The sequence below is a fragment of the Aythya ferina genome, assembly GCF_964211825.1.
Source record: "Aythya ferina genome assembly, chromosome: 2".
NCBI classification, from domain to species: Eukaryota; Metazoa; Chordata; class Aves; order Anseriformes; family Anatidae; genus Aythya; species Aythya ferina.
The window spans coordinates 90,460,381-90,477,989 of record NC_140297.1 but is presented as its reverse complement, the minus strand read 5'-3'; the positions used below and the strand labels follow the sequence as shown (position 1 = coordinate 90,477,989).

The 17,609-nt window shown below is 43.9% G+C and overlaps 2 long non-coding RNA genes across 2 annotated transcripts; one reads left to right on the top strand and one right to left on the bottom strand.

Moving 5' to 3' along the window:
- The first annotated feature begins 8,372 nt into the window (after positions 1-8,372).
- Positions 8,373-9,508, top strand: LOC311430909. The gene is made up of 2 exons (XR_014689111.1): positions 8,373-9,093; positions 9,173-9,508. It is a non-coding gene; the product is annotated as an uncharacterized lncRNA (long non-coding RNA).
- Positions 9,509-12,732: 3,224 nt separating this feature from the next.
- Positions 12,733-16,671, bottom strand: LOC311430824. The gene is made up of 2 exons (XR_014689046.1): positions 15,053-16,671; positions 12,733-13,489 (listed from the first exon to the last, which is right to left on the bottom strand). It is a non-coding gene; the product is annotated as an uncharacterized lncRNA (long non-coding RNA).
- Positions 16,672-17,609: the final 938 nt, after the last annotated feature.

The window sequence follows — 17,609 nt, the reverse complement described above, 5'->3', positions numbered from 1 at the left end:
CACACTGTTTCTGATACAAGCCAGGATGCCGTTGGCCTTCTTGGCCACCTGAGCACACTGCTGGCTCATATTCAGCCGACTATCCACCATCACTCCCAGGTCCTTCTCTGCCTGGCAGCTCTCCAACCATTCCTCTCCCAGCCTATAGCTCTGCTTGGGGTTATTGCGCCCCAGCTGCAGGACCCGGCACTTGGCCTTGTTGAACTTCATGCAGTTGACCTCAGCCCATCGGTGCAGCCTATCCAGATCCTCCTGCAGAGCTTTCCTACCCTCGAGCAGATCGACACATGCGCATAGCTTGGTGTCATTTGCAAACTTACTAAGGGTGCACTCAATGCCCTCGTCCAGATCATCGATGAAGATATTAAAGAGGACCGGCCCCAGCACCGAGCCCTGGGGGATGCCACTAGTGACTGGCCTCCAACTGGACTTGGCTCCGTTCACCACAACTCTTTGGGCCCAGCTTTCCAGCCAGTTTCTAACCCAACGAAGCGTGCGCCAGTCCAAGCCAAGAGCAGCCAGTTTCTTGAGGAGAATGCTGTGGGAGACGGTGTCAAAAGCCTTGCTGAAGTCAAGGTAGACCACATCCACAGCCTTTCCCTCATCCACCCAGCATGTCACTTTGTCATAGAAGGAGATCAGGTTCGTCAAGCAGGACCTGCCTTTCATAAACCCATGCTGACTGGGCCTGATCGCCTGCTTGCCCTGCAAGTGCTGCGTGATGACTCTCAGGAGGATCTGCTCCATAAGCTTCCCTGGCACTGAGGTCAAACTGACAGGCCTGTAGTTTCCCGGGTCAGTCCTCTGGCCCTTCTTGTAGATGGGCGTCACATTTGCTAGCCACCAGTCAACTGGGACCTCCCCCGATAGCCAGGACTGCTGATAAATGATGGACAGTGGCTTGGCCAGCTCCTCTGCCAGTTCTCTCAGTACCCTTGGGTGGATCCCATCCGGCCCCATTGACTTGTGCACATCCAAGTGCCATAGCAGGTCACCAACCAGCTCTTCATGGAAAGTGAGGGCCACATCCTGCTCCCCATCCCCTTCCACCAGCTCAGGGTACTGAGTATCCAGAGAACAACCGGTATTGCCGCTAAAGACTGAGGCGAAGAAGGCATTGAGCACCTCCGCCTTTTCCTCATCTCTTGTAACTAAGTTTCCCCCCACATCCAGTAAAGGATGGAGATTCTCCTTAGTCCTCCTTTTTGTGTTGATGTATTTATAGAAACGTTTTTTGATATCTTTAATGGCAGTAGCCAGATTGAGCTCCAGATGAGCTTTGGCCTTCCTAATTTTGTCCCTGCACAGCCTTGCTACACCCTTAAAGTCCTCCCTAGTGGCCTGCCCACTTTTCCAAAGATTATAAACCCTCTTTTTTCTCCTAAGATCAAGCTACAATTCTCTGTTGAGCCAGGCTGGTCTTCTTCCCCGCCAGCTTGTCTTTGGGCACGTGGGGACAGACCGTTCCTGCGCCATTAAGATTTCCCTCTTTCCCTCTTGAAGAGCGCCCAGCCTTCCTGGACCCCTCTGCCCTTCAGAACCACCTCCCAAAATATATATATATACATATTACATATAATTATATATACACACACATATATATATATAAATATATATATACACAAATCTGGCAGGAATAATGCGTTTCCACTGCTATATTCCTCTGCATAGCATTCTTTTGCTCAGTCTTGAAGTATTAAAAATACATTGCATCTAAAATCAATATGAACTTTTAAGTGGGTACTGTAACCCAGGAAAAAGCTTGTTATCATCTGTGAACTCTCCTTTCTCCAAGAAAAATCGAGGTGAAAATTTGCAGTCTTTTCCTCTGCAATTGCATTAGGGATTAGGATAATGAGCACTAATATTGCACACTGTAAAAATGTGTCAGTTTTGACTACAGCAACAAGATGGAAAAACAAATTAATCAACAAAGGGAATAATTGCTGAAGTCACACACTGGAAGTTTCTACTACTCAATTTTATTTATTTATTTTTTTTTATTATAATCTACACTGTCTTTCTGTTTTGTTTTTAATAATTGAAATAAGTAAATAAATAAGGATTAGATTGTGGCTTTTACTTGTCTAAGTGTAGGATTTGTATGCCAGATGAAAGGTCTTAGCCTATCCCTGGTGCCACTGTTTATGGGTGTAAGTTATGTACATGGGAGCTATTCAGTCTGTACTCATGGGTAAATTGGCAGATGTGCTGAAAGAAGTGTTATCATTGCTGGAGGCATATCCCTGCCCTCTGCTTTCTGCTCCCAGTTTGTGCTGAGATGAGACAAGTGGTTTCACTGGAGAGGCTCCCCTTGCTCCCTTGTGATATGTGCAATTGTTTCAGGAGAGCCAAGGGGACGTGGTCTCCTCTTTATTTTGTTTGTGGACAGGCAGAATTAACCAAGTGTACTCTTGAATAACTTCTACAATCAGAAGATTTAATTCTTTTTTTTTTTTTTTTTTTTTTTTTTTTTTTTGAGGTATTTATCTGCTCTACACAAAATCCTATTCACAGGAATTTCAATGCTATTGCTTGACCTAAGTTCATCTGTGTGGGAAGCCATTAGATAGATCACTGCCCTCCTTTCTGCTGAAAGCCTTTGCCACTTGACAGCTCTTCAAAAGGTAGTCCCCTGTGGCTCTCAGTCATGGAGAACTACCAAGAGAGAAAGAGCAGATGAGCTGCAGAAAGGAATGAAATAATAATGCTTTACTCCACTGGAAAGTTTTTAGCAGAGCAGTATTCTCCCAAAGTATAAAGCTTTAGTATTGTTTAAAAATCAATATTTCCATGAGGATTTTTGTTTCTGTATTATTCATGCATCTTAACTTATTTCACAGAAAATAACCCAAATGTTATGACAGGTGTCAACACAAAAGCAAAGATATTTTCTGTCACACTCATAAAGTGTCTCAGGTTCAAACACATATTAGTAATAATTAATAACTGTAGCAGACCTTTTCTTTCAGAAGCAAAATCTTTCTGGTGGAATAGCTGGGTTACTTTATGGGAGCATGGAACTTAACAGAATATTTAACACTGCATGTTCTGCTATAGTTATTTTCTTCCTGATGGAAATAGGATAGAAAAGATCTTGACAAAAATAACTCCATTGGGTTTTTCTTGAACTACACTAAACACAGGCTGTGTCAAATCCCATGTAATGGTCCCTGCCCTCAGGGCATCAGAGTTCAAGGATCAAATGCAGGCATCAGGGATGGTTATGTTACAAGGGAGTTTTCATCCTTCTGTCCTCTTCCAGTCTATAACTGAGGGAGAATATGAGCAACTTTATTACTCCTGTGATCCCACAGCACATCATAATAGTTCCTTTGGCAAAGATATCTCTTAAAGATGTTTTTTTGTGCTGTCAGAGTACAGTAGTGGTGTGGGATGAGGAATTTTTTCTAATGTTTGTCCACTCTCCTAAATAAATGTATGACAGGGAAGTGGTGGAGTCACCATCCTTGGAAGTCTTCAAAAGACGTTTAGATGTAGAGCTTAGGGATATGGTTTAGTGGAGGGCTGTTAGCGTTGGGTTGGAGGTTGGACTCGATGACCTTGAGGTCTCTTCCAACCTAGAAAATTCTGTGATTCTGTGATTCTGTGACAAGCATGGACTGGCTGAGGACAGCCAGGAAACTGGCAACACACATGTACTAGCAGCATGAAAAATGCTTTTAATTTTTATTGTGGCATTTTAACAAACGTTGGAAGGGATCAGACATTGCCAAAGCAATTGAAGGCAGGAAAGGGAAGGGAATGTGAGGAAAGGAATACATGTATGCATATGTGGTCTGAATTTAAAATGTCATTAACTTTCGCCATCTTTGCACTGGACGAGGATACAGCTTGTGCTTGAAGAGCTTCAGTCACTGAAGAATGGGGAGCAGTACAGTCAGCTCTAGACAGCTTGAGGACTAGGAAGATCAGATCTGTAGGCAGCTGCTCTCTCTTGCTTAGAAAGACAGGTACTACTATACAGGCTGTTCACCCTGCATTCTATATGTTTGCTAAGGGTGTAAATGTACCTCACTGAGTTCTAGCATTAATCTCAAAGACAAAGTTTCTGATGCCTGTACAGAGAGAAAAAAAAAAAAAAAAAAAAAAAAAGCTAAGATTTTTAGCTGTTTCTCTTCTACACAGAGTGCAGAGTAAGCATTTTTACTTAACCACAGTGCATGTATTTTAGTCTTCTCTTCTTCCAGGTTAGAAAGTGTTATGAATTTTATCATATTCATCTGCTGCTTTTGCACACAATCGTTGGAAACCACATAATATTAATAATTTCCTAGCTATGGTCTTTATCTGAGAAAAAACTTGAATCTTTTAGAGAAACTAAGAGAAGAGCAATGAGAAATGCCAAGAAACCTTGAAGAGTATTCAGAATCTTAAAGTGAGAATGGGAGACCCTAAAACAGACAGTAAAGTGTGATATTCTGTTCCTTCAGCCATGTTTTACACTTCCAATGTGTTCTTCAGCTCTGTTTTGGTCAGTGAAATACATGTAGATATTGTCCTCAAGGAGAAGCAATTGCTTTTCTTGTCTACTTTTAATTTTTTTATTTATTTTTATTTTTTTACTTTTTTCCCCTAGAAGTACCTCTAGGAAGGGTAGACCAATCAGATAACTTTAAAATCAAGTGTAATATATGTATGTGTGTGTAAATATGTAAATATTACTTAAAATAAAAACTAGATGAGAGACTTTTCATAGAAGAGGTGAAATCAACACTGAGATTTTATATAATCACTGAGATTTTACAGGGAGGAAAACAACAGCAACAATAATAATAATAAAAAAAACAGCCTCAAATGCTGAGTTTTCAGCAAAAGTTGTGTGAGCCATTCATAGATCATTAGTCCTTACCATCGTCTAGACCTCTTTCTGTGTAATCACTTTAACTCTGTGAGCTAAAATAGTACAACATGGTAAAATTTAAAGCATTTGCAAAGTGATTGAGTGTCATTAATTTTGCTTGATTTAAAAAACTCTTCACATTCTACAGTTCACTATCTCAAAAATTCATTAACTTAATTAATTCAAGCCTTCTACTTCTGAAAACCCACAGTGCATGATATAATAAAACAAAGAAAATTCTGTTAATCATCGAAATGCTCTATAAATTGATGCTGTTACATATTAAACATGGTAACTACGTTTGACTCAGGAGAGCTAATTAGTAAATGTCTGTTATAGCCTTTGGTTATTGAAATTCTGGAATATTTAAGTGTTTGCATGAACTATTGATTTCACGGTTCTAGAAAGCTTCTGTGGACTCTCCATTTTCTGCATATATTTTTCTCATAATCACTGATAACACTGGCTAGAACAAGTTAATTCAGTTATGCAACGTAATATTTAACTCAATAAAAACAGCAGAACAGGTAGAAAATTCTGGCAAACATTCACTATGTGAATTTGTTTTAATCCTAAATTTCTCTGCACAAGTTAAATTGGATGAGTATCTCCCTGGTTTTGCCACTGCTGCTGGTTCCAGTGAAGGTGATGTCCGTGGAAAGGCTTTGGTGGGCTTGGAAGAACTTGCTCTTAAAGGACAAAATGTTTCATGCATCAACTGCTCTATTTTAATAGAAATGTTCATACTTAACAGGAGGCACGCATATTCAACACTCAAGATGATTCACCTTTTCTGCTTCAGGATTTTGTGTGCACACAGACTATATATATTAGCTAAACTCAAGAATAATCTGTCTTATTTTGACTAAATGTACTTTCAATCATACAAGAAACCCTATTTTTATTTTTGAAAATGACACCTTCTGTGAATATTGTTTTTTTTTTTTTTTTCCCCACGAACAATACTTTTATATGGTTAAGGCCTTACCAAATGTCAAAACCTTCCACACACAGATGTTTGTGATTGAAAAGCTCTCCCACACTTTAATTTCTGAAGTTTGGATGCTTTCCAGTGTTGTCTGAAGAGAAATATGAATTTTATGTGTTTTTATTAGCATTCTTACAGTCTATTATGAAATTGTAATATTTTTTTTTTAATTTTTTTATTTTTTTAAAGTAAATGGTAGTCTGGCTGTTGGTAATATACAACATTCCTGACTTGAATTGAGAAAATGGAAGGATGCTTATGTCGAAGCTCATGCTTTTGTTTCTTTTGTTTAATGAGAGCTAAAGGTAGCTAGAGAGAAGCTCTTTCATGCTGCTCTAGTGCAAAACTAAAACATTTCTTTATACCCATGCTGAGAGTTCTGTTTACCCATTTTCCAATTCTAATAAGGAAGCTAGCCCAATTAAGTAGAATAAGCCAGACAATTATGCTATGGAAGATTTTAAATGGAGTATTTCAAAAGGGTCTTAGGGAGTTGTGTGCCATGGTTCTCAGGATATTTTATGCATCACTACATCTGAGGCAGAGAGTGTTCTATCTTTTTGACACAACTGTAGTTTCTGTATTGAAATATGCAAACATTATTTTCCCAAGTATATGTTAACTATTTTCTGTTACATACACCAGAGCAGAGGACTGATGTGTAACAACTCTGAAAATAATAGTTAAATGACTTACTTTTGGAGTTATTAAGGCTGGTTGACTGTTTAGATGACCTCAGTGTCCAAAGTAACTTTAGTGAGCTGCAAATAAGTGCAGTTTTTAGATTGTAGTTAGGACTGTAGGACTGCTCACTGTAGTGACCTTAGCAGTGTACATTTCTATGACCTGAATTATTGTTATGTGGTTTTGGTTTGTTTTGACAAATAAGATCATATTTGTTTATTAAAATGTTGTTACTAAATATTTTATTTTGCAATGAAATGCACAGGTAACTAAAGGTCTGTCTTGAGAAAGCTTTCATGAGAACACAAACATAATATGCTAAAGATTATATGCTTAATGAAATACAGAAAAATGCCATGAACAATTAGATATCATGTGTATTTTTCTCAGCAACTGTCAATAGAACATGTCTGTTAACCACAATAATCATATTAAAGAAAATACTTAGTTTTCTAGAAATTTTTCACTTTGGTAAAATGACAAAAATTTCTAAGGAACTTCTGTTTTGCTAACATTTCTTTAAAGTATTACTTAAAAATACCTTTTAAATTTTTTATTTATTTCTCATTAGAAAAATGGACACTGGAAGAAAAAAAGCAGAAAGAAATAAGACATTTCTTTTGCAGAAGATGTAAGTGAAAGATGCAAGTGAATTTTTAAACATTAGCAGCATTAGTTCTACAATTAATTAAATAGTAAATATTTTAACTTTGAGACTTCCATGAAAAAGTTCAAATGAAATATTTCTGTACACTAGTATATGAAACATTTATCTTTATAAATAACTCTAGTGCTAAAGAGAAATTGTCTCTGGAGATCAAAATACAATATATATAGTCCAACGTACTTTAAGAAAATATACATTTCTGTTGCAGCATAGCCCAGGAAAAAAATAATAAATAATTGTACATTTTGAGATTTTACTTCCTATTAATACCTGTTTTGTAATAAATAAAATATTAATAAAATAATCAAAGCTATCTCAGGTGAGAGCATAATACACTTTCATGGATATATTTTAATTTAATAGAAGCTGTAAATTGCAGATCACAGATTTGAAGCCAAATTAGTTATTCTGTTTTTCCTAACAACTGAGCATTTAATCTTTCATTGGATGTCTTTCATTGGTTATTAACTACAGGTTATTTTTTTTACTAATAATGATAAATTTCAGATGTATTTCTTACACAGTTAGGTATCAACTAGACAACAGTCATCTTCAAAATGCTTCAAATTCTGCTTCAAATTCTACATCTTCATATATGTTCACTCTTGTTCAGTAATATTCAAGAATTTCAAATGACAGCCCAGCTTTTCAAAAATGTAATTCACAGACTTGGGGAGTCAAGAAATTACATATTACTAGTAAGTGCAGAGAGATAATAGTTTCTAACTTTTACATGAAAAACCATCAGGGATATTAAATGTAGTGATTTGTATTGGGTTTATGTGGTAAAGGTTTGCAGGGAGCTGCAGAGATGGCCTCTGTGTGAAGACATCAGCAGATGACCTGTGTCAGATCAGAGCCAGCTCTGGAGTCACCATACCTGGAAGTCTTCAAAAGACGTTTAGATGTAGAGCTTAGGGATATGGTTTAGTGGGGACTGCTAGCGTTAGGTCAGAGGTTGGACTCGATGATCTTGAGGTCTCTTCCAACCTAGGAATTCTGTGTGATTCTGTGAAAAGGGACCCGTTCCTGGACAAAGCTGAGCCAGGGACCAACCCTGGTTTGGCCTATGACAGCAGATTTAAGAAAGGGAAAAACCAAACGTGAAGCTGGGAGAGAGGAGTGAGAAGCAGCCCTACAGCCCCCCCCAGATGAGTGCAGCAGGAGGGCAGGAGGCAGCAGCAGTTCCCCTGCAGGCTGTGCAGGGAGAGGCCCCTGGTGGAGCAGGCTGTCCCCCTGCAGCCCATGGGTCCCCCATGGAGCAGATCTCCACGCTGTTTCTTTGCCTCCGGAACCTGCAGGCTGTCCTCTCGTGTGTACCTGTGGTGGACTGAGGGTAATGCTTGTAACGCACACAGATGCTGTATTCACTAGGACTTTTAGAAAAGAGAGCAAGAAGCTAACCTGCGCAGCAGTTTCTTAGGTTTCTGTATCTCTCTCTCTCTGCGTATATGTTTCATTACTTATTTACTTATTTAAAGATCCTTTAAATATAGCAGATACTTTAAGAAAGCTTACTTGTCCTTCTCCTTTACTTGTTTTCAACGTTTACTTTTCTAACCAATCCTTAATGTTACAACATTGGATTTATGTAGTTCTCAGTTCTTAGAAGTTCTCAAAGCACATCAGTGATTTCTGTATTTCTCAATCTTCCCATCTGCATTGAGACCTCTTATCTTACTTTAGGTATTAGGCAAAGAAGAACACTGAAACCAGCTGAAGCCGTATTGGTCACATGCTTCTATGCTAGGAAGTAATTCAGAGTGCTTCCATGGTGTGCTTCAGACAGATTTACTCTGGTCCTCTGGACTCAGCATCCCCAAGGGATATTTCAAAGCTCTCTGAAGGACCCGTCATTATCTCTGACACTGCAGTCTCCATTAGGAAGGGGTAAATATTCCTTGCCCTTGTGGAAAGGAACTACTCAGTTAGCTGTTTCTAACCCAAATCTCTTTGTTGTCTTCAACAGACAGCCACCACATTTCTAGCCAAGCTAAACCACTGAAAATGGAAGTATTGGGACTACTTCAAAACCCTGCTGCTGCTTGTAAGCAGAACTGCGATGTAGGTGGGGACACAGCAAGAAGACACGTCCGGGCCACAGTGGAACTGAAAGGCACCTGTCTGAGCCACAGAACGAAGTCAGCGATTCCCAGTTGGAGACTGTTGCTCGACCAGTGACACAGCAGCTGGAGCGCTTCTGGTTGCTGCTGATGGGTTCCCGTGAATCAGCCAGGGATAGGAGCTATGAGAACGACTGAAGCGATCTGAAGTTACCTGAAAGAAAGAAGAGAGGAGAGAAGAAGACAAGAGGGGAGGGAAGGGGAGGGAATAAAAGGAAGGGAAGGGAGGGGATGGGATTGGAGGGGATGGGATTGGAGGGGAGGGGAGGGGAGGTGAGGGGAGGGGAGGGGAGGGGAGGGGATTGGAGGGGAGGGCCGGGCAGGGCAGGGCAGGGCAGGGCAGGGCAGGGCAGGGCAGGGGAAGATAGTGTAGGGGAGGTTAGGGGAGGGTAGGATAGTGTAGTGTAGCATAGTGTAGTGTAGCGTAGTAGAGGGGAGGGGAGCGTAGCGTAGGAGAGTATAGGGTAGTGTAGGGGAGCGGAGTTTAGGGGAGTGTAGGGTAGGATAGGGGAGGGGAGTGTAGGAGAGCGTAGGGGAGGGGAGCATAGGGGAGGGTAGCATAGGGTAATGTACGGTAGTGTAGCAAAGGGGAGCGTAGGGTAGTATAGGAGAGGGGAGTGTAGGGGTGTGTAGGATAGTATAGGGGAGGGGAGTGTAGCAGTGTGTAGGGACAGGGAGCATAAGGGAGGGGAGGGGAGGGGAGGGAGGGGAGGGAGGGGAGGGGAGCGGAGGGAGGGGAGGGGTGGGGAGGGGAGGGGAGGGAAAAGAGGGGATAGGAGGGGTGGGGAATGCTACCATAAATAAAACTGTCAAATACATGACAATTTGGATCTGGAGCCAAATATTTGTGTTGCTGAAGGGATGCAAGACACAGACTCCTGATGGCTCTTGAACAGGAGGCGTTTATTGCCCTTTTTCACTCCTACATGTCCTCTCCCCTTAGCCCCACGTGCTGTCCACGCGCCCAAATCTATCATACAGTTGGTCAGAGACCCTCAGACATGCGCCTGGAGCCAGCCAGCTATTGCCCACTGCCCAAAGGTCCTCTTTAACACTGTAGCCAATTCTTGATCTCAGCCTTGCTCAAGGTTTTGTTTCTACCACTTGTTTCCTCATTACCTCTAATTCAGGGACCTGTGAAACAGCGCGAAGCCACCTGAAAATTCCCTCCCCACACGTTGCCATTCATTCCACAACCTGATTTATCGCTGCCATCCGCGCATTGCACAGTGCCATGAAAGGTTTGGCGTGCACAGAGGTGGCTGAGGATTTTCAGAAATAACTTTCCTTAAGAACTGCATCAAGACTTTTGCTGGAAGGCAAAAGATCGGGTGATTGATTAACGTAGGGATGGCAGCTGAGCAAGGGAAGCGTCTTCCAAACTTCCAAATATTTCCTGTATACAGAACTACAACTCCTCTGCTCTCCGGTTAGGAGTTTCTGTCACCTGCTCAGGAAGCAGAAGCAGTAAAATGGGATTTAGAGGATCCAGCTGAAGCGTCAGTGCCTGTTAGAGGAAACCATCAATTTACGGGCTTTGAAGAGAGTTTGACCAGTTTTCCAAGGAACATGTACTAGTGCTGCATATATATGTATCTAAATATCTCTACAGCTGGCTTGTATCAGACATAGAGTGGCCATCAGGACTAGGGAAGCGGTTGTCCCTCTGTGCTCGGCTCTGGTGAGGCCGCACCTCAAGCACTGTGTTCAGCGAAGACCTCGAGGTGCTGGAGCGTGTGCGGAGAAGGGCTCTGAAGCTTGTTAAGGGTTTAGAGAACAAGTCTGGTGAGGAGCGGCTGAGGGAGCTGGGGTTGTTCAGCCTGGAGAAAAGGAGGCTCAGGGGAGACCTTCCTGTGCTCTACAGTAAGCTTAAAGGAGGCTCCAGAGAGGTGGGGATCGTTCTCTTCTCCCAAGCCCCAAGTGACAAGACAAGAGCAAAAACCCTTAAGTTGTACCAGGGGAGGTTTCGGTTGGTTATTGCGAAAAATTTCTTCACCGAAAGAGTTGCTCTGGTGGGTTTACGTGGCAAGGTTTTGGTAGCAGGGGGCCATAGGGGTGGCTTCTGTGAGAAGAATCTAGAAGCTGCCCCATGTTAGATAAGGGCTCCACTGCTGGCCAGAGCCAAGCCAAGAAACTATGTCGCTTGTTCCTCTATGAGAGCATATTTAAGAAAGGAGAAAAAAAAATAACAACAACAACAAAAAAGCTGCTTCACAGGGAGAAAGAGAGGAGAAGCAGCCCTGCAGCCCCCCAGGTGAGTGCAGCAGGAGGGCAGGAGGTGCTGCAGGCAGGCAGCAGCAGTTCCCCTGCGGGCTGTGCAGGGAGAGGCCCCCGGTGGAGCAGGCTGTCCCCCTGCAGCCCATGGGTCCCACACGGAGCAGATCTCCACGCTGCAGCCCCCCCGTGGGTGGAGGAGCCCCCGGTGGAGCAGGTGGACGTGGCCTGGAGGAGGCTGCGGCCCATGGAGAGCCCCCGCAGGAGCAGGCCCCGGGCCGGAGCTGCAGCCCGTGGAGAGGAGCCCCCGCAGGAGCAGGGGGTCTGGGGGGAGCTGCCGCCCAGCCGTGGGGGACCCGTGCTGGAGCAGTTTGCTCCTGGGGGATGGATGGATGGACCCTGTGGGACGGAGCCGTGTGGGAGCAGTGCTTGAGGAGCTGCTGCCTTTGGGCAGCCCGTGTGGGATCAGCTGGGGAAGGACGGCATCCCGTGGGAGGGACCCCACGGGGAGCAGGGGCAGGGAGGGACCGAGAAGGAGCGGCGGGGACAAAGCATCAGGGACTGACCGCAGCCCTCAGTCCCCTGTTTCCCTGTGCTGCTCAGGAGGAGGAGGTGGAAGAGGGCAGATGGGGAGAAGACGTTTTTGGTTTCTTTCCTTTGTTTCTCACGTGTCTAGCTTGTTGGTAGTAGGCAATAACTCTTACTATCTCCCTATGCTGAGTCTGCTTTGCCCGTCACGATAATTGTTGAGCGATCTCCCCGTCCTTATCTCAGCCCTTGAGCCCTTTGCATCGTATTTTCTCCCCCTTTCCCTTTGAGGAGGGGGAGTGAGAGAGCGGCCGTGGTGGAAACTCGGCTGCCCACCCAATTCAGACCACCGCAGTTGCAAAGGACTGGAAAAGTTTTCCGAAGAAACAAGATGGATAGTTTTCCGAAGAAACAAGAAATGCATCGTTTCCTTATTAAGGCTTCCTGGATAATTGGGGTTCTTTCATATTCCGAGCTCAGAGGAAGAGAATTGTTGATTTCCCCTTCTTTTTTCTTACATGGAAATAAAAGGTGAACTGCTCTGCAAGTATGAGCAACGTATCAGAATCAAGCTCTTTTTGTCTGTAATCCTTTCTCAAGAAAAGATTTATCACACACCTTCCACAGATGTAGGGGAGCAGGGAATAATTTTTGAACTACTCTAATTAAAGTCAGTTTGGGCATAGTGGTACTTCTCTAGCTGTTTCTGAGACATACGCATTAGCAACAGAGAGTGTTGCGCTGTCATTGCGAGGCGCCTGTGGTGATGACTTCAGAAACAGAACTGAATTATGTCACCACAGCACTTTGGGAACAGCTGCCTCTGTGCACGTTTAGCTGGGAGGGACAGAGAAGGGTGCTGGATGTGATGAAACCACACGAGGATTTGTGGATCTCCCCTTGAGGGGCACAGAGAGGGCCCATGCCCTTCTGTAAGTGTTGTGATGCTTGGCTGGGGAAAACAATGTGGTTTTGTTGTGAATGCTTCATTTTAGTATTCTGTAGTTTGTGTCAAGTCCTTACAGAAGCATCAAGTTTGGTACTTTGCTCAATGATGTAGCTGCACAGAGTGAGAACAGACCCAATGTACGGGTGAGGGCCTCTGCACGTTCTCTTCTCCCTACAGACAATCAACAAATAAGGGTAGACAGAGAAGAGTGTGCTGTGGTCCTCCCATAGACCGCAAGTACTAAAGCATAAACAAGAGGCTTAAGAGTCCCCCTGTCACGTTCAAATTCAGGACAGCAATGGACTTCATCACATGGGCTGGCCTGTCGAGTAGTGTCTCAGGCTGTGGTGTATGAAGATGCACTCCATCTGCTTTCAGGGTAGCAATTGCAGTGGGCAAGCTGCCTGACCTTAACATTTTTCATTCCATTTTTCACCTGAGTTTTGCTGGTTTCCCACCATTCACTCTTGGTCTAGAAAAAAAAGAAGAAAAACAAGAAATTAAAAAAAAAAAAAAAAAAGGGGAATTTGGATCCAAATGTCCAAATGAAAGGATTTCCTTTCCATTAATTACATGTTCTTAACTTGACAGGTTTGATTATCGACTTAGAAGGCAAATACCTGGCCAGACTGCAAGACTTATGCTCGCAGCGTGGGACAGCTCTCGTAAGGGTGATTCAGGGTAGCTTCTGGAAAACAAGACATCAGATCTCCAAAACAGCTTGCTTTGTGCTAATGTAGGAAGGGCGAGTAAGAGTAAAGGTAAGAGTCCAGATACCCTAAGAAGCGGAAAGTGTGAAGGAAACTTCCTTCTGGCTGATACGGCTCCATATCTAGTTGTCAAGTATGAGGAGAGCAGTTCTAAGTTTCTTGGGGAGAGGAAAACAAAGAGACTGGGAGACTGTACAAAGAAAAAAATGGGATTAGCTATTTCAGGAAATCACAGTAACTGCAAATAGAGATTGGAAGAGTGCTTTAAGCCAAGACAGAAACTCTTTAAAACTAAAACCTAGGAGTTGGATGAACCAAGAAATGAATACATTTTGATTATGCAGGTGTGTCCAGTGTTATCTTGGGAAATATGGTTTCAACATAAAATGTATCTGGGGCTTGAAGTTTTCCTAACGCCCTTCTCTGTGTATTCCCTACTGTTTGGTAAGCGCTGAGGTCACACTGCAGACAGCAGCACGTCCTCTCCCCACTGCTTAGCTGTCTGTTTTCACAACATGTCTAGCAATGGCTTGGACACAACTGCGCCTATGACCGAGTTCATTCAAGCTGGTGGACAAGGTAAAAGCTCTGGACAAGCGAAGGGGAGGGAGGGATGGACATACAATATGATCACTTTAATCTCATTTCTCTAAGAACCCGTGCTGAGAAAACCAAACAAAACAGAACGGAAGAGAACAAATGAAGCAAGCAGCCAGCTTGCTGGAGACATTGTCTGGGAAACAGTGAAAACACTTGCAGACAAAAACATACCAAAAGACTAACTAACTCTTTGAGCTTAATTCTACTCCAACAGCATAACCTCAAACTCCTGTTTCTGTTCATAACAGGCTGGTACAGTAACATGGCGCATTTGATGACTTTGCAGCATAGATGTCAGGAATGCAGCTTGGGATCACCTCCTTCTACTTAGAGTTCAGTTTGAAGGGATGAGCAAGTAATTTTCCCTGGGTTGACGGAAATCTAAAGTCTGTTTTCTAACACTCTTACAGACACTTCTCTGTCCATCGGCCTGTCCTGCCAGCTCTGGTGTGAGTGTGAAGTTGTGGCAAGAAGGGTTTCCCGTTCCTATTTCACCTGGTGGACACCAGCTTTCCTAGGAAATTGCTGATGTTGCTGAGGAGGCAGCAGTATCAAAGCCCTAGATTCAGAAAGAAGCAAAGCAAGCTAGAGGTCATGTCCTGTATGTCCTGGTAATTTTCTTTCTTTTTATTTTTTCATTCTTCACTTGTAATAAAATCTAAGTCTTTACACCATTTGTTTGAAAACACAGCTTTATGGAAATGCTCACGGGTGTGCTCCTTCACCTTGTTTGGAACCTGCTTCACCTCGCTTCAGCTATAGGACACCTATGCTCAAATTTATGCTTCCCATGATAAAGCGGTGTTCTTTTGGTATTCTTTTCTGTGATGGTTGCAGGTGAGTTGAAAAGAGTTGTCAGTACGATTCTTCGTTTCCTTTGCAGTATCCAAAACTCCGTATTACAGCGGATCTTCTCCTCTGATCTGAAAAGCTTCACAGGCCAAAAGAGAATTGGGATGAAGACGGAAACAGAGAATGCTGACCAGTATTTCCAATTACCACCCGTAAGTTTTGTGAAAGAATCCGGTGCATTTCTGTAGTGGTAGAAAGTTAATAAAATCATGATCGTGCACTTGAAGGCAAGCAATGCTCTAAAAATGAAGAATGCAAGGCCCTGGTTAAGGACAATCTTCAGGCTGCTTCTCGATCAACAGCTCATTTGGTTCTTCCACAACCTCATCTCCGCTTGCTTAGAAGTTGTGAAGGTCGGAAGCACACTCCGTGTTTTTCATCCCCTCTGTGTATCTTTTCCCTAACAGCAACTTCTGTCTTGTCTCTTCACATCAAGCTAGAGCAGTTTCTTTGCCTCCGGAACCTGCAGGCTGTCCTCTCGTGTGTACCTGTGGTGGACTGAGGGTAATGCTTGTAACGCACACAGATGCTGTATTCACTAGGACTTTTAGAAAAGAGAGCAAGAAGCTAACCTGCGCAGCAGTTTCTTAGGTTTCTGTATCTCTCTCTCTCTCTCTCTCTCTCTGCGTATATATTTCATTACTTATTTACTTATTTAAAGATCCTTTAAATATAGCAGATACTTTAAGAAAGCTTACTTGTCCTTCTCCTTTACTTGTTTTCAACGTTTACTTTTCTAACCAATCCTTAATGTTACAACATTGGATTTATGTAGTTCTCAGTTCTTAGAAGTTCTCAAAGCACATCAGTGATTTCTGTATTTCTCAATCTTCCCATCTGCATTGAGACCTCTTATCTTACTTTAGGTATTAGGCAAAGAAGAACACTGAAACCAGCTGAAGCCGTATTGGTCACATGCTTCTATGCTAGGAAGTAATTCAGAGTGCTTCCATGGTGTGCTTCAGACAGATTTACTCTGGTCCTCTGGACTCAGCATCCCCAAGGGATATTTCAAAGCTCTCTGAAGGACCTGTCATTATCTCTGACACTGCAGTCTCCATTAGGAAGGGGTAAATATTCCTTGCCCTTGTGGAAAGGAACTACTCAGTTAGCTGTTTCTAACCCAAATCTCTTTGTTGTCTTCAACAGACAGCCACCACATTTCTAGCCAAGCTAAACCACTGAAAATGGAAGTATTGGGACTACTTCAAAACCCTGCTGCTGCTTGTAAGCAGAACTGCGATGTAGGTGGGGACACAGCAAGAAGACACGTCCGGGCCACAGTGGAACTGAAAGGCACCTGTCTGAGCCACAGAACGAAGTCAGCGATTCCCAGTTGGAGACTGTTGCTCGACCAGTGACACAGCAGCTGGAGCGCTTCTGGTTGCTGCTGATGGGTTCCCGTGAATCAGCCAGGGATAGGAGCTATGAGAACGACTGAAGCGATCTGAAGTTACCTGAAAGAAAGAAGAGAGGAGAGAAGAAGACAAGAGGGGAGGGAAGGGGAGGGAATAAAAGGAAGGGAAGGGAGGGGATGGGATTGGAGGGGATGGGATTCGAGGGGAGGGGATGGGATGGGATTGGAGGGGAGGGGAGGGGAGGGGAGGGGATTGAAGGGGAGGGGATTGGAGGGGAGGGCAGGGCAGGGCAGGGCAGGGCAGGGGAAGATAGTGTAGGGGAGGTTAGGGGAGGGTAGGATAGTGTAGTGTAGCATAGTGTAGTGTAGCATAGTGTAGTGTAGCGTAGTAGAGGGGAGGGGAGCGTAGCGTAGCGTAGGAGAGTATAGGGTAGTGTAGGGGAGCAGAGTTTAGGGGAGTGTAGGGTAGGATAGGGGAGGGGAGTGTAGGAGAGCGTAGGGGAGGGGAGCATAGGGGAGGGTAGCATAGGGTAATGTACGGTAGTGTAGCAAAGGGGAGCGTAGGGTAGTATAGGGGAGGGGAGTGTAGGGGTGTGTAGGATAGTATAGGGGAGGGGAGTGTAGCAGTGTGGGGACAGGGAGCATAGGGGAAGGGAGGGGAAGGGAGGGCAGGGGAGGGCAGGGGAGGGGAGGGGAGGGGAGGGGAGGGGAGGGGAGGGGAGGGGAGAGGAGGGGAGGGGAGGGGAGGGGAGGGGAGGGGAGGGGAGGGGAGGGGAGGGGAGGGAAAAGAGGGGATGGGAGGGTTGGGGAATGCTACCATAAATAAAACTGTCAAATACATGACATTTTGGATCTGGAGCCAAATATTTGTGTTGCTGAAGGGATGCAAGACACAGACTCCTGATGGCTCTTGAACAGGAGGCGTTTATTGCCCTTTTTCACTCCTACATGTCCTCTCCCCTTAGCCCCACGTGCTGTCCACGTGCCCGAATCTATCATAGAGTTGGTCAGAGACCCTCAGACATGCACCTGGAGCCAGCCAGCAATTGCCCACTGCCCAAAGGTCCTCTTTA